This window comes from Melanotaenia boesemani, chromosome 6, assembly GCF_017639745.1.
Source record: "Melanotaenia boesemani isolate fMelBoe1 chromosome 6, fMelBoe1.pri, whole genome shotgun sequence".
NCBI classification, from domain to species: domain Eukaryota; kingdom Metazoa; phylum Chordata; class Actinopteri; order Atheriniformes; family Melanotaeniidae; genus Melanotaenia; species Melanotaenia boesemani.
This window is the reverse complement of record NC_055687.1, coordinates 28751714-28766678: the sequence shown is the minus strand read 5'-3', so window position 1 is coordinate 28766678 and position 14965 is coordinate 28751714. Positions and strand designations below refer to the sequence as shown.

The following is a 14965-nucleotide window of genomic DNA, read 5'->3' as shown; positions in this document are numbered from 1 at the left end:
TCAGAAGGGGAAATGGCTGGTGGCTCACCGCAGCGCAAACATCCAAGCTCACAAACCACAAAAAGGAGCTGTGCACATCTTCAAGTCATAACGTCGTAGAATTATCATGAAACATCCAAGTCAGAATTTAGTAAACGAGAAAAACTGCAGAAAAGCTGCATGAGGATAATCATTTATGAGTTACTTTACCAAAGCCTTTTTTCCTTCTTCAAAAAAAAGAGTTTGTTTTTCTTCATAATTCAATTTATACAAGAATGCTAATATGCAAAGAAAAGCAAGTCTAGACTTGGTTTGAATAAGAGCCAATAGAACCTCATAAAGAAGAAAAAATAAATAAATGGAAAAAAGCCAAATGCCATGTCTGTGCTATTTCTTCCTTATTCTGCCACATCATATCAGAACAAGCTGAACAAGCTGAACTGGGAGGGATTTAACATCCAGTCCAGTCTGCATTCATCAACACTGCAATCACTGTATACTGGATGAAGCACATTCAGAGACAAACGCATCAAGTTATAGCACCGTATTTTGCTGATGCTTTCTAATTTTCAACATCTATCTGTTTGGAAGAGAAGCTTCTGTTTAGTGCATAGTCCCTAACTGTACCAAGCTGGCTGTCAGAGCCGCGTCTCACAAATAAAACATGGTCAGTATATAATATTAATAAATAATAAATATCTGACATTATTTAAGTTCTGTGTCTGAAGGAAGAATTAGTTTCCCATGTTCAAAGTACACATGAGGAGCACAGTTGGCTTCGTATGCTATATTACAAATAAATAAATATTAGTATTCACCGAATTTATCATTTATCATTGGTTTATTGATATTCCATATAAACAGATGTCCAACACACTGGATTTAAAATGACCTGTAAAATAAACAAATGACCAAAAAATGTATCAGAATTAACTAATTTGTCTTTAATGCATCTCTATTTTAAAAATCTGGACAGTATTGCTGAGAAGGACTTTTCTGTATTCCTGAAATGACTAGTTTTTTTATTTTGGGGGATTTTTATCATTGTGTATTATTTTTGAGATAAAGTCGTCTGCACAGACTGCAGCCTTTTAAGAGAAAGAGCCAACAAAGTTATAGCTTCCCTGACTGGATGAACTTTGTGCAGGTGAAGAGACGGAGCTCCACTGATGCAACAGTAACAAAAAAGCTGAACAAGTGTGGTGCTCATTTTAGATGACAGGATTATATACTCGGACATTTTATTGAGTTCCAGATAGGAACTAACAGCGGTTAAGTCCTTGCAGCTGCTTCTATGTCTAACTGGCATCAGGTTGTGGGTCACTAATGTTTAAGACCAAGAGGTTTACATTGACTGTGCTGGGATAGAGTCCAACAGAGAAGGAAACTGCACACTTATCAGAATACGTTCTGATTTAATAATTATTTTTTCATGTTTCTCCTGATTTACATTCCTTAACATGCTCTGACATCTCTGGCATTTTAAAATGCGACTTTGTTTTGTTATTTAGTGTGTGATAGACTAATAGTCTTCTTGCTGATCATTGACATTAGGTTCTGTTTTTACTCCTGGTTTAAACTCCAGCATTAAATGTCCACTTCTATTTGTGTCATAGATGGGAGGCTTTACAGTACTGTGAAAAAATTTCCCATTGTTAGCCAACATCAGAAAATCACCAGCATGCTAAATTAGATGTCTACAATTTAATTTCTTTCCAATGACCAATATGTCTCCTGATCTTGCTCCTGTTCTGGTCTCTTAAAACTATCAAGGTCTTAATTAGGAGTAGTGTGTTGTGTAAGTGTATTTACATACTCAGTATCCTCCGTGTAAGAACTTCTGTGTGGACCCACATTTCTTATTGTTAAACTTCATCACTATGGAGGTGTTTTTTATTTTTTTCTTTAGGAAAAAAATGTCAAATTTGATACTAAACAGCTCTAAATGTTACTTTAGCACATACATGTAGACATATTTACAAAAACCGTTGCATGCTCTTACACTTTACATAATTGGAATTGCTAACCTTTAGAGCAGGGCTACTCAATTCGGTCCTACGAGGGCTGCAACCCAGCAGGTTTTCCATGTATCCCTGCACCAACACACCTGAGTCAAATTAGGTGGCTCTAACAGCCAATCAGGTTCTACACAATGACTCATTAATTTGACTCAGGTGTGTTGGTACAGGGATACGTGGAAAACCTGCTGGATTGCGGCCCTCGTAGGACCGAATTGAGTAGCCCTGCTTTAGAGTAATATTAGTTAGCAATGACAATTTACCACTACTTGTCACTTAAACTGGCTCACTGGGAGCTGGGAACTAATATTGTGCAGCTGAGATAAGGGAACGTCGGATTAAAGATGCTGGACAGTTGGAGTTGGATCACTGAGCAGGCACACTGAGACCCAGACTGGTCTGTCCCTGTTACATTTGACTTTACCCTGCCCAGCCACGTACACGTCCTCTACTGTACAGTGCGAGCAACCACCCCTCCTTCCTTCTTCTGGTCTTATTACCCCCTACCCCACCCCACCCTCCCCGCTCTTCTACTCCTCCTCATCTTCACAAATGACCATGATGGGAGGCCATTCATCTCACTCCTTCGGCCACCACAACGAAATAAATCAAGAATTTTTCCCCCAAATATAACAATATTTGTATTTGGGGTGGGGCAGACGTAATTGATGACTGCGGCCATGCTAATTAAAAAAAGCAGAGGTTTCATTAATCTTGGTCATTCGATGTGGGGGGCGGGGGGTGGGGGCAGCAGAGTGGCTGCTATAGCACTGACTGGACAAGAGGACAAGGCCGCCTCCATCGTCCTCATCGCTCAGGTGATTTGGGCCATTGTTGAGTATATTAGCAGAGCCAGGTTAATGTGAAATGGCCATTAATAATCACAACAAAGCCACTGGAACACAGACTAAGCCTCTCAGTGTCTGATGGTGTATCACAACAAAACCAAAAGAGACAATAAAGCAAACAATCACATGTGTTTACTGCCATGTCCTGGCTGGAGAAGTTAATTGCTTTCTTGTTGTGCTTTGTAGAAACTTTTTATTTTTATTTTGGCAACAGCCTTACACAAATCCACACACACAGGCATGTTGGTTTTGAGTTAATTACCAAAGCCAATTTTTGGTGCTTTACATAGTCAGAACATTTGGAGTGGTTCTATGTAACTGCAGGAAATTCAGAGATAAAATTCATCCCAGTGGCAGAAGAGGTCCGAACCAAACAGGCCTGCAACAAACCAGATGCCTGAAAAAGAAGCCACGAGTAACCCCGAAGCTGATGAAACAGAATCATATCATTACCTATCTGCCATTACAGCAAGGACAATTTACTAAGTAGTACCTATGAACGGCACAGATGGATATCATCATCACTCGCTGATGGCCCCTTGGACATTAATGCACAACTTTAGCTTCTCCACCACAGAATAATGGCTAGGCTGCATCTGGAAGAGGAAGGGCCGGGCAATGCATGAAGCACGGAGTGAAACAGAAAGAGACAAAGAAAAAGAGAAAGAATTTAACAGAAAGAGAGAGAGTGAGCGTAAAGGAGATGGGTGGGTGGGGTGGTAGCGGTAGCATATGGTGATACGCTGCCATAAACAAGCTTTATGAAAAGACCGCGGACGTTTATTTAATCATGGAATACCTGAGTAATCGCAATGAAACACACACTTTGTCCCATTATTGTTAGCCTATAAATTTAACCGCTTTACCCGAACAATGAAGGACCCCAAACAGCCACTGAAGATGACGCTGGGAAGCAGGTGAATTTATGCAAGTGTGTGTGTGTGTGTTTGCGTAGCAGCTATGGTAAAGAAAGTGTATGGTGTTTCAGATGAATAGCCATAACTGTTCCACTCTGGTATCTGTGCATCAGCAAACGCAGAGAATAATACACTCGTGGAAGTATCTGGTAGACAACACACAGATAAGGATGCGTCCTGTTTCTTTATGTTTCTGAGTGTAGTTTATTTTATTCAGCTTGAATTAACGGTATACTTTATAACTGTCCGCACTTCCTGGAAAGTAGAAACTGTATAAAATTAAGAAATTTGTTAATGATTTCATCATAAGAATGATTTTCATTAAAAAAAAAAAAAAGAAAAAAAAGGTGTGTCTTCACAATTGGAAATATTTTTCCCCTCTTTCATTGCACTGAAGAAGGATGCACATCCAGCTGCATAACAAAGTCCTCATAACACCACAAAAAGATAGTTATGAACACACAAATACAAATACTCTGCATGTCCGATTTTGTACCTAAGAGCATAGAGAATATATGAGTGCACACACATGCACGCACACACATTGAGCTGGGTCAGGGGGACAGCGGTAGCTCAGAGCCAGCTGTGACCTGCCGGTCCAGGTGCTCAGGAAAACTGCTGTTAACAGCCACGATTGATGATCTAATCAAACTGTCACCACAGCGACCCACTGCAAGGGGAGGAGTGGCTGGGGTGGTTGCGTGCAAGTATGGGTGTGTGTATATGGGTAGGCGGGGTAAAAGGGAGGTGGGGGAAAGCAGGTGGGATCGGGGGGGGATTCAGGAGACCTTGTGCATGCTTACTATTAGCCCAAATTGAGAGTGACAGTCTCAATAGTGAAAAGGCCTCTTTTTTTGCCCAGTCCTCACCCCCCCCCCCCCCCACCCCCTACACACACTCCCTCTATAAGTAATGGAGGAAACAACTCCAGCGGTATTCCGGAGGATGTCACATAATCAAGGGAGACGCCCCTCCTAAACACACTGCCTCATCCGCAACTATCCAAACATACTGACATGCCCACCCCTGTCTTTTGTAACATTTCAGATGGAGCAGAGAAATGGGGGGGGGGGGTTAGACCACGAATGTCGGCAAATGATGTGGTAGAGTGCTGGATCAACGCCCACACTGAGCTAACTCGGATGATTTTTTTTATTGGTTAATCAACTTTACAGACCTTTATTGTGTAACTTTAGGAATTAAAGGGCTTTAAAGGAATTTTGTTACTGTTTGCCTTGTTATTTGTAGTAAACCAGCCCCTTAGAGACTTATCTTAATTTAGCTTAGGACTCCCAGTATGCCCCCTGTAGCTCTCTAGAGTCTCCTCAGGACTGACCAGTACATAGCCCCAGACCTCTCTTAAAAAGTTACTGTTCTAATGTACAGTGGAAGACATTTTACCATGATCGCATACACACAGAAGCAACTTTAAAAATATATTTAAAAAAAAGGATGCAAGGTGCATGTGTAAACGATCATTTAAGTCTTAGATAATTTTAGTTCCTTAACTAAACTTTAAGTTTAGTTAAAGTTTTGCTACATCTTATATATTCATTTTTTTAATGTGTCATACTACTGCAACTGGATATCAACACAATGACTGGTCTGAACAAGCAATGTGACTGATTCAACAAAGAAATGCATGAGGACATAAATGAAGGAAGAGAGGACAAGAAAAAGAGAAAGACATAAGACTAGAATTAACACTGGAGTGACTTTTACTGACTGGAGAGAGCTTAGAGTGTAGGTAGGATGCAACACAGATGCAGAATTAGTTATTGTAAGGGTGTGCACCACTGCAAAATTCTGTCAAAATTCAGTAGTGCAGCTTTAAATAGGTGCCTTCTGTATTCTTATAAAGCTAATGAAGAAATTATTCTATGTACATGATTATTATTTTTTATTTAGTTGAATATTTAATAACACTGGCACCACTTGTGCAATCTGAAAATATAAGTCAATTTGTTGAAGTACACTGCTTTTGTCTCATCTTTAACATACCTACCTACATACCAAATGGAAATGCTCAGTTTCACTCACCAATCAGATTCATCTAATTGCTAATTGAGCATGTAGAAGAAGCAAGGCCTCTGTGTCTGCAACCAAACTTGATACTACGTGGAAAAGAGCTGCTAAAGTTGTGGGCCAGATGGCAGTTTGGAACATGTCAAATAAAACCCGATATGCCTGTACTTGTAGTTACAAAATAAAAGTACAAGTTATAAAAATGTATGTCTCTGTCTTAGCTCCAACGAGGGTATATATGCTATTCTACATGTATTATTCCAGCAGCCTTTAGCGAATCATTTAATATTATCATTTGTGTCAGAAGAAAACTCTCATGAGACTCTGCTGAATGCTGCTCCACAACATAATAACATCAGCCATGTAGGAAAATATGATGTTTCTCTAGTTCATATAAAAATAAAATGAATTAACCTGTTCCATATTTAGCAGTAAAGAAAAAAGTTCAGGAAGTTGTCCAACTTAATGGTGGCCTTGCTGATTGCTGCCTGTTCCATGTGTGCGTTAATCACCTTCCCCAGGATATATCCACGACTGCCGCTTGCCTGTCCAGCACACATTAATTTAATCGCTGCTCAGCTAATTCATTGATTAATTGGTTCATTAGTGATGCCTGGCAACATTCATTTCAGCTATGACAGTCTGATGTTTCAATCGGGAAGAAAAACAGCAGCCCAGTTTTTCCAGTGTCCCACTGTGCATAATGTCCAACCACTGTCAACAGTTAGCCACACAATTGTGTCACTGTGTAACTGCCTGGTTTTGTGCTACAGGATGTGAAATGAATACGAAGGTGAACTGTGCACAGTCTCTGCTCTTGTCTGGTTGAGTAATGTCACTTGGGCTTCAGTGGTGGGTGAGATCATTCTTAGCAAAAGAAAAACTTCAGAAGCTGGAGGGACTGTTGAAACTGCACTACCCAGATGAGGTAGACGGTGCTGTGAGAAAATGAACTACTGCTGTAGATTTATTCAGCAAGTCAAGGTCACATTGCTGAGACGTGACAAGTGGCTTCCAACTCTGGGACGAGCTGTCGACTGCTGACCAACATTATTGTTAGTAATAGGAGCCAATAGGACCCCGCTGCACCCTGCACCAAGGAGCCGAGAGTTAAAGAGACCAACAATACACAACTTAAAAATTAGAGCTGATGTGATATCACTGGCCAAATGAGATGACCACAACTCGACCTCTGAGCTCTCTACTCCAAGACACAGGCGCAGATTTATAATTGGCATTTTGTCACAGGTGTTTTTCCCAAGCAGCAGTTGTTAACTAATGATGGGTGAGACCACAGGAGTAGATTTTAGCATTTAAGTGTGTCAGATTTCCAGGGAGGCAACATGCATCCCTCACTAACCCATCCCACAAACACACACACTCACAATTCGGCACCATATGCCCATGACAAGTGCATAAAAATCGTTCCCAAGCGTTGCAGTGCAGGCCAACCCATAAAAACTTAATGCGCCTAATTTTCCAGTAATCAAACTTTTATAGACTGTGATGGCTTTTAAACTAACAAATTTTAATTATCGCTTAATTTTAACAGCAATATTAAGGTGATCCCTCATTCTGCAAGTGTTCATTCTCCATGAAATATTGAGTGGGGTAAACAGGGAGGCGCTGTCCGCTGGCTCCTGTTCAAACAAGCAGCCAGCAAACACAAAGGTGAGCTGGAGGTCTGAGGGCTTGCCAGTCCCACGCAGGGACAACACGAGCTGCAAAGACCTCTGGGAAGCAAAGCCTTGTGAGCACAAGAAAAAAATATAAATAAATAAAAATCGGGCTGATGCATGTTGCTCATGTTTTAAGTTATGATTCTGCCTCAGACGCAGACACAATTTTTCATGTTTCTAACCAATACATTTAACATCTTTGTCGGGAGGTATTTAAAGAAATTTTAATATTCTCTGCTACCTTTAAGTTAAGACTTTGCTGCTGTGTTTTTTAATGCTCCTCAGTGTTCCTGTCACACCCCTGCTTACAGTACCAGCAGCACAGGATGTTATTGACTGCTGCCCTTGGGTGGCTGAAAACTAGGCCTTACCACCCTACACCAAGCCAGAGACAAAGTGCTGACACAGGAAGATAAGGGAAGGAAGAAAGGGAAAGATTAAAGAGCAGATTCATTATCAATAATTAAGGGAAAGGATTTATTATAATGAATTAGAAGTTGTCTTTATCTACTCTTTATCTCCTTATCATGCTGCTAACTCTCTCTTTTTCTCCCTCTCTCATACACACACACACACACACACACACTTAATTTGCTGGTTGGTTTTGACCCCTGCCTGCTTTGTGTGGTCCATATTGCCACCATGCTGACTTCAGGCAGGGTTCTTCCGCCCCCGCTCCCCCTATCCAGCCTGGACGGTCTCGGCCTTCTGTGCTGGGGCAATATGGCCGCACTGCACTGCATGCTGGGACACGGCTGCAAGCCCAGAGCCAGGCACCGCAAAGCCAGATGCCCGCACAGCCGAGCTCGGCCCCTCATACAGCAACATGACCAACCACAGAAAGTACTTGTATATAAATCAATCCTGCTATGTGAACAAACAGAAATAAATGTGTTGCATTATGTCATGAAAACAGGACTTATTTCTGATGTTATATTTAACACAATACCTATAAGAAAGGAAAAAAATATAACCAAAACACATATGCAAAACAGTTACATAACCTACATGTCTTCACTGTGGGCACTTTAAATACAAAAACAGCCATCCTTCACACCGCAGTCATGTAACAACGGATGCTCTGAATTTCCCCGTCTTCATTGTGTGAGTCATCACACCTGCTCTGCATGCATCATACTAGCTATTTCTGGATCTAAGTTTGTGCTGTTTCACCTGTTTTTCTGTTTTTATTAAGAAGTTTTAACACCAACTTATGTGGCTCAAACATACTGTAATGTCGTAGATTTTGTTTGAAAGCTTCAGCGCTTACAATTAGAGCATCTCCAGCAAACTAAAATAAACCTCTTTCTAGACGCAGGAATCATGTTTTGAGCTCCCTCTGCCCTGAAAAAAGAAATAAAAAAAAAAAAAAACATAACTTTTTTCTAGGTTGTCAGCACTCCAGTTCCAAGAGTGATGAGTGTATTTGTTTGAGGAGTTTATTATTACAAGCGTGTAAATGGCAAGCGTTTTAACAATTACCTATGAAAACAGGTATGCAAGACAGGTCAGTTGTCCTTTGGCACTCTGTTTTTAAAGAGCTAATTACAAGCAATTGAGTCAAGGTCACTTCTGTCAATCGTGGTGATAGGCCACACCTCTTAATGCAAACCATGTTGGTTTAGGTGTCTGCAGAGCCAAAGTTATAGCAAGGATTACACACACATATAAACTGAGCGCTGCACCAAGCTTATTTACTGAAAAATCACACTAACAGGTAAAAGTAAAGAGAAATTCTTGACATGCACAATTATTTCATATGAAAAAAATCAGTTATCCACAATGAAAGAATTTGGATTATCACTAAAAAGAAGTGAAGCTCAGTTTATATAAATAGATAGACAGAGATCTTTATTGTCATTGTTACACGAACAATGAATAAATGACCTAATTTGCAATGTTTTTCTATTTTTTATTTTGCTAAACTGCTTAACATTGCACATCCCAAACTGATTGGAAACTCTTTGTATTGTTTTTCTTGATGTGCAACACTCAATCAAATCAAATCAAATTAATTAGCATCAAATTTGTGCGCATGCTTTTACAGATTCTAAAATATTTTTCCCATTAGGCTAACTCAGATCCTGCATCCATTAACCGAATCCAGCAGATAATATACTGAAGATAATTCAGTTCAGTGTGATTATTATTACAAATGTGTGATAAGAAATAAGTTCTTTTAATAATTTTTAGCTGTGATAAATGAAATGTTTTAATAAAAACCTTTGGAGATCAGTGCAGGCCGTTACACATGTGCAGGTTGGTGTAAACTTGTGAGGACACGTGTTCTTCATTAGTATACTTATATGTGACAGCACACACATGCAGGCAGATAAAAGGACAAAAAGCCCTCATCTGTGCTCAGTGCCTGCAGTGAGGAGTGGTGGTGTGACTGAGACGAAGACCTAGTTGTGTCAGTTTATAACAGTTCAGCTCGATCTCTCTCTCTCCTTCTCTCTCACCCAGAACCTGTCAGATCGTCGGAGTCTGTCGTCTCACCCTTCCTCCCCTTCGATTCATCTTCCTCTTTTTCCCCGCTGGGGTTAGAACAATATAAGAGACTAATATTAGCCTTTTATTTAAAGTCAGATCTGACCAGCATCAGCCTCCACTGTCCACTGTTCATTAGTGGGAAGTGACTGTAATGAGACACTGTGTCCTGATTTCATACAGGTATCAACAGGATGGATTTTCTCATAGGAAAAAAATACATTATGTGTTTTTAAAGTGGTTGTACAGTTTTTCTGTGTGTTATCTTTGTGGTTTGGATGCTTTAAAGTTTAATATTTACAAAGTGGATGCAATATGACAAGAAACTGTAGGATTGTGACCAAAAAGAATGTGCTCAGTGTTTGCATACCTTAAGTTTCGTTAGCATACATTTAAGTTTAATCATTATTGCGGATGTAAAGATGTGTGTATTTACTCTGAAATATGCCACAAGTGATTATGTTTAAATGTGCAGAGAACTCATCAAAGAAATACTAACAAGCTGAACATTATGGCACTATTCATTAGTACGTTAGTGTTAGCTAAGTTAGCTAAGCTAATGCCACACTAGTTTTTGCTCAAGTAAATTGATAATATGTTGTTAGTATACAGCAGTCTCACATTTTTAAGCAGAACTTTATGTTTTTTATAACATGGATAATTTTCATGGGTCTGGCAACAGTGGTCTGCTGCGTTTTCCATTCTTCACAAAGCTACAAAAGAATAGTGGAGAGTTAGATGACATGACACTCAAAAAAAAAAAAATCAGCATGACAGGCTTTCTGACATCAATCTCGCTAAGTTCAAGAACAGCAAACATAAACTTGGCAGTTAGCTTAGCTTAACATGAACTTAGCTGTTCAGCTTAAAAGTACTTATGTAAATGCACTTCAACTATTAAAAAAAGAAAGTCATATACAAGCCCAAATGTACCTAATATCAGAAAAAATAACATGTAAATTAGGTGTTAAAGCAGCTTCTCCAAAAACTCCAGTAAAAACTAATGTTCCAGGGTTAATTATTGCTGAAAATCTGAAGCCATATTTGGTAACAAATAACTAATTAAATCATGTAATTAGAGCACCTCTTGTTTCATCCATACGTCTCATTCATTCAGTTGTTACTATCTCCTTAAAACAAGTGGAAACAAATAGTCGTTATCAATTATAATCAACTGCACTGACAGCCCCTGACTAATGGATGGACTTTATGTTTACAGAAACTACCTGAGAGTTTACACGCTGGTCTTACTGACACATTACTGATATTTATTCAGTTTTGTTTAAAATAATAAATTAAAGCCATTTAATAGCAATGGGGTGAGTTAACTGGTACAGGAAACTAAAAAAAATAAGTGTTTTTTTTTTTTTTTTTTCAATTTCAGGTATTATAGTACTGAATTGTAGATCACCACCAAATAACATAAAAAAACAAAAAACAAAAAAAAAAAAAAACATAGAATTATTAATTGAGCAATAAAGGGTAGTTCACTGAAGCTTAGCAGCATGCTGCTGATTAACTAATGATTAGTTGATTAATTAAACTAGAATACTGATACCAAAAACTATCACAACTATCAACCTTTAAAAATCCATATCAGTGGGGCTCTATCCCCCTCTCCCAAAATAACTTGGAGTTTCAGGTCCCAGACAGCTTGGCTAAGTGGAGCCTGGTGTAACTTACGGCTAGTCAGGCCTTTTCCTCCTCTTTCTCTCTTCCTTTGACTAACAGATCTCCCAAGTGTTCTAAAAATACCTGGTGAACAGGGCTGTAGAGATGGTGATGAAACTGCCTCTCTGACACTGTCCCACTGCAATCCATCTCTCCACCGCCTGCCAGCCAGCATATGTTTGCAATTGGCTCCCCCCAACAACCCCCAATGCTTCTCCATTCCCCACCCCTCCTCAAACTGGTCCCCGGTTGCCGGTTCAGATTCACTCCCCTACCTACACACACACACTCACATACACACATGTATGCACAATTCCCTATCCTCTCCCTCTCCCTGTCTCTCTTTCTCCCTCAGCTGCCGTCCTAGTCTCCAAGTCTGGGCTTTCAAAACCAGTGCAGTTATCAATCACTGAGCCAGCACTGTCAAGTTAGCCCAAACCGCTCACACACATACACATTCTTCCTCTCTTTATCCATTCTTTTTCCTCTTTCTTTCATCTCCTATCTCTGTCTATCTCTTTGTCATCCCATCTCTCCATCTCCTCTCCCCTCCTTCTCCCTCTTCCATCCTGCGTCCTCTGCCTCCTCTCTTACACTTGCCCAAATTTGTTCCACTTAATAAGCCCTCCCAAATGACCTTGTGCTAATTAAGCTGCACTGTGTTGGAAATATGATGGTTAATTAATGATGAGATAAATTCTGTCTGCAGGACTGTCAGAAAAATGATGACACCGTGTTTTACAGGTTTAAATAGAACAAACCTTGTGGCTGTCCTCCCTCATGCAGGGGACTCTGTGTCTGTGTGTGTGTTTGTGTGTGTGTGTGTGAGAGAGAGAGGGTGTGCATCTGCTGGCACGTCTGTGTCGTGCATATTTAAATGTGAGTGAAAGTGCAATAAAAGCAAGAGAAAAGAGAAGGTGAACGAATGACTTTTTGATGGTGGCTTGCAGGTACGAGAGGGTTTGTCTTTCTTCATAAATATAACTACAGCACACACACACGCTTACCTTGCAGGAGTTAGCATACATTATTTCTATAGATGTGCGCATGTGAATGTGATGTAATAACCTTGTGTGACATAATGCTTTATGGCTTCGCTGCTCAGTGTGTTTTTGCTTCTGTTTTCAAAAACACAGAACTCATAGCTCAATTAATTCCCAATAGTTTTGTGTGAGATGCGTGTGTGCTTATTGTGACCTTTAATTTTATTTAAGTACAAGAAATCAGGAATGGAAGGCGAGCTGCAGTAAAGAGACTCACATTTTAACCGGTGAGGGACGTCCTAATTTTCATCAAACCTTAGAAACTAAAACTGGTGCTTTGATAAGTTATGAATAAACCAGTATTTCATTTGTTGTGTTGCTAAATTAGCTAATTATCAACTTACAAATCTTCCAGTAAATAATTCATTGTTATCAGATGAAAACTAGGAAACTGGAATCTACAACAGTAAAATTGGTATTACGGTAGAGAAAAATGTCTGATTAGCTGGGATCCGATATCTTACCATGCCTGGTGTAGATTTTTGGATTCGCAGTTGGTTTTGTGGACAAGCCGATACTAAACATGATGTTTAATGGACATAAATAAAAGTCTAATTGTGGGCTTTAATGCTCAGAAATTGTAGTCTGGAGGATTTGCAGGAGAAAAGTCATGCAAATGTCTCATAAATTCCCAATGAAACCAAATTTAGTGCTTTAGTGTTTATGTGACAGGTATTGTACACAGCAGCATCTGGCACAGTGATGACAGAAAGTTGCTTGGTAGTTATTCTTAGAGTTATTTTAGAATAAAATAAGTTGATGACTAATCATGCTCTTAGTGGTGCAGACTAATTTTGAATACAAATTAAATACTTTTTCGAATTTTATATTTAAGAAGACATGATGGTGAGGAGGTCCTGTGCAGGCTGTTTGGAGATGACCAATCAGAGCAGAGTGGGTTTATTGGGTGGGTGGGTGGGTGGGGGGCATCCGCCTTCATGGACACATGTAAATAAGCAGAGGCACTCTGTTGGCTGTTTCACTGGAACCTTAATGTTTTTTCTTTATGTATTTGATGACATGTCTTTCAGCATGAAACACGGGCACTGTCCTCAGAAAAAGTGACTGAAAAAATAACAAAAACAAACAAAAAAACAACAAAATTATATAGCTCACACTGTTATTACTGGCCAGATCTGAACCAGTACAGTGATGACAGCCTGTCTGCTGCACTCTACAACATGAAATCTACTATCCAGCTCCCAAATACCTTAATTATTGTGGGTGGTCTGACATTATTTATAAAAACCTGTTACAGATGTGTTTTTTTTTTCCTTTATCAATGTCGCTTAATGTTGGATTTTTGCATGCTTTTATTAGTTCCTGCTGTGAGATGCTAAATTATTCTTAATTGCAGTGATTGAAACATTTTAACAAAAATGGAAATTAGGCAACGTAAGGAGTTTCTACAATTCAACAACTTTAAAATTCTTTAAAGTTCTGTAAGTATACAAACTATTATACAAGACCAAGCTAAAAGGTTGCAACAAAGTCTGGCTGCATGGATGGGAAATGTAGAGAAATGAAGAAAAGGTGGATTTTTGTATCAAGACAGAGTGAACAATATAGGCATCCACTCTGTCAAACAGAGAAAAAAGATGTAAATTGACTTTTGCTTGTTTTGGTCCACATGTCACAACTGAATGTTCACAGCCATGAAGCCAAAACAGAAAATCATAAAGAATCCAGTCAACAAAAGTTATAGAACAAATGTATGTTGAGGAGAATGAAGTATTATGATGGTAAAGGAAATCATAGAGCTCTGTCAGCAAACCATGGATAAATAAAGGTCACAGTAACAAAAATGTGGATAAAACAGACTTGACGACAGGAGAATTTGTCTCCATCTAATCTAGATGAGCAGCTGACAGAAGAAATTTAGTTGATAATGTCTGGGAGATGGAGAGGCATCTGGTGGGGCTGCTTACTTCTATATCTGAAACCACTTGTCACATCTAATACCGCATGTTGTCAAAAGTATCAATTTGGTTGCGGAGTAATGAAAAAGCAGGTCTGTTTCTATTTTAGAAGCTCACTTGACAGATTGAGAGGTATTTAACGTCTCATTTTGGCTTGTCAGGGTTTCGGGTTGGGGCTTCACAACTTCATCTCCTCATCTTTCACAGACACACACGCACACACGCACACACTGACAGTGGGGCTCTGTTTCTGATAGACAGGGCCTAGCATGAGATGTTTCACATACACAGACATGAATAGCAAAAGAGAAACATCCTTCATCCTTAATTCAAGTGGGAGAGCAGCAACTAAGATGAGGAAGAGAAGAAGATAAAG

The 14965-nt window shown here is 39.5% G+C and overlaps 1 protein-coding gene across 1 annotated transcript in view; it reads right to left on the bottom strand.

Moving 5' to 3' along the window:
• znf407 (zinc finger protein 407) overlaps positions 1-14965 on the bottom strand; it is a 150239-nt gene that overhangs the window by 68049 nt on the left and 67225 nt on the right. The window lies entirely within an intron of this gene.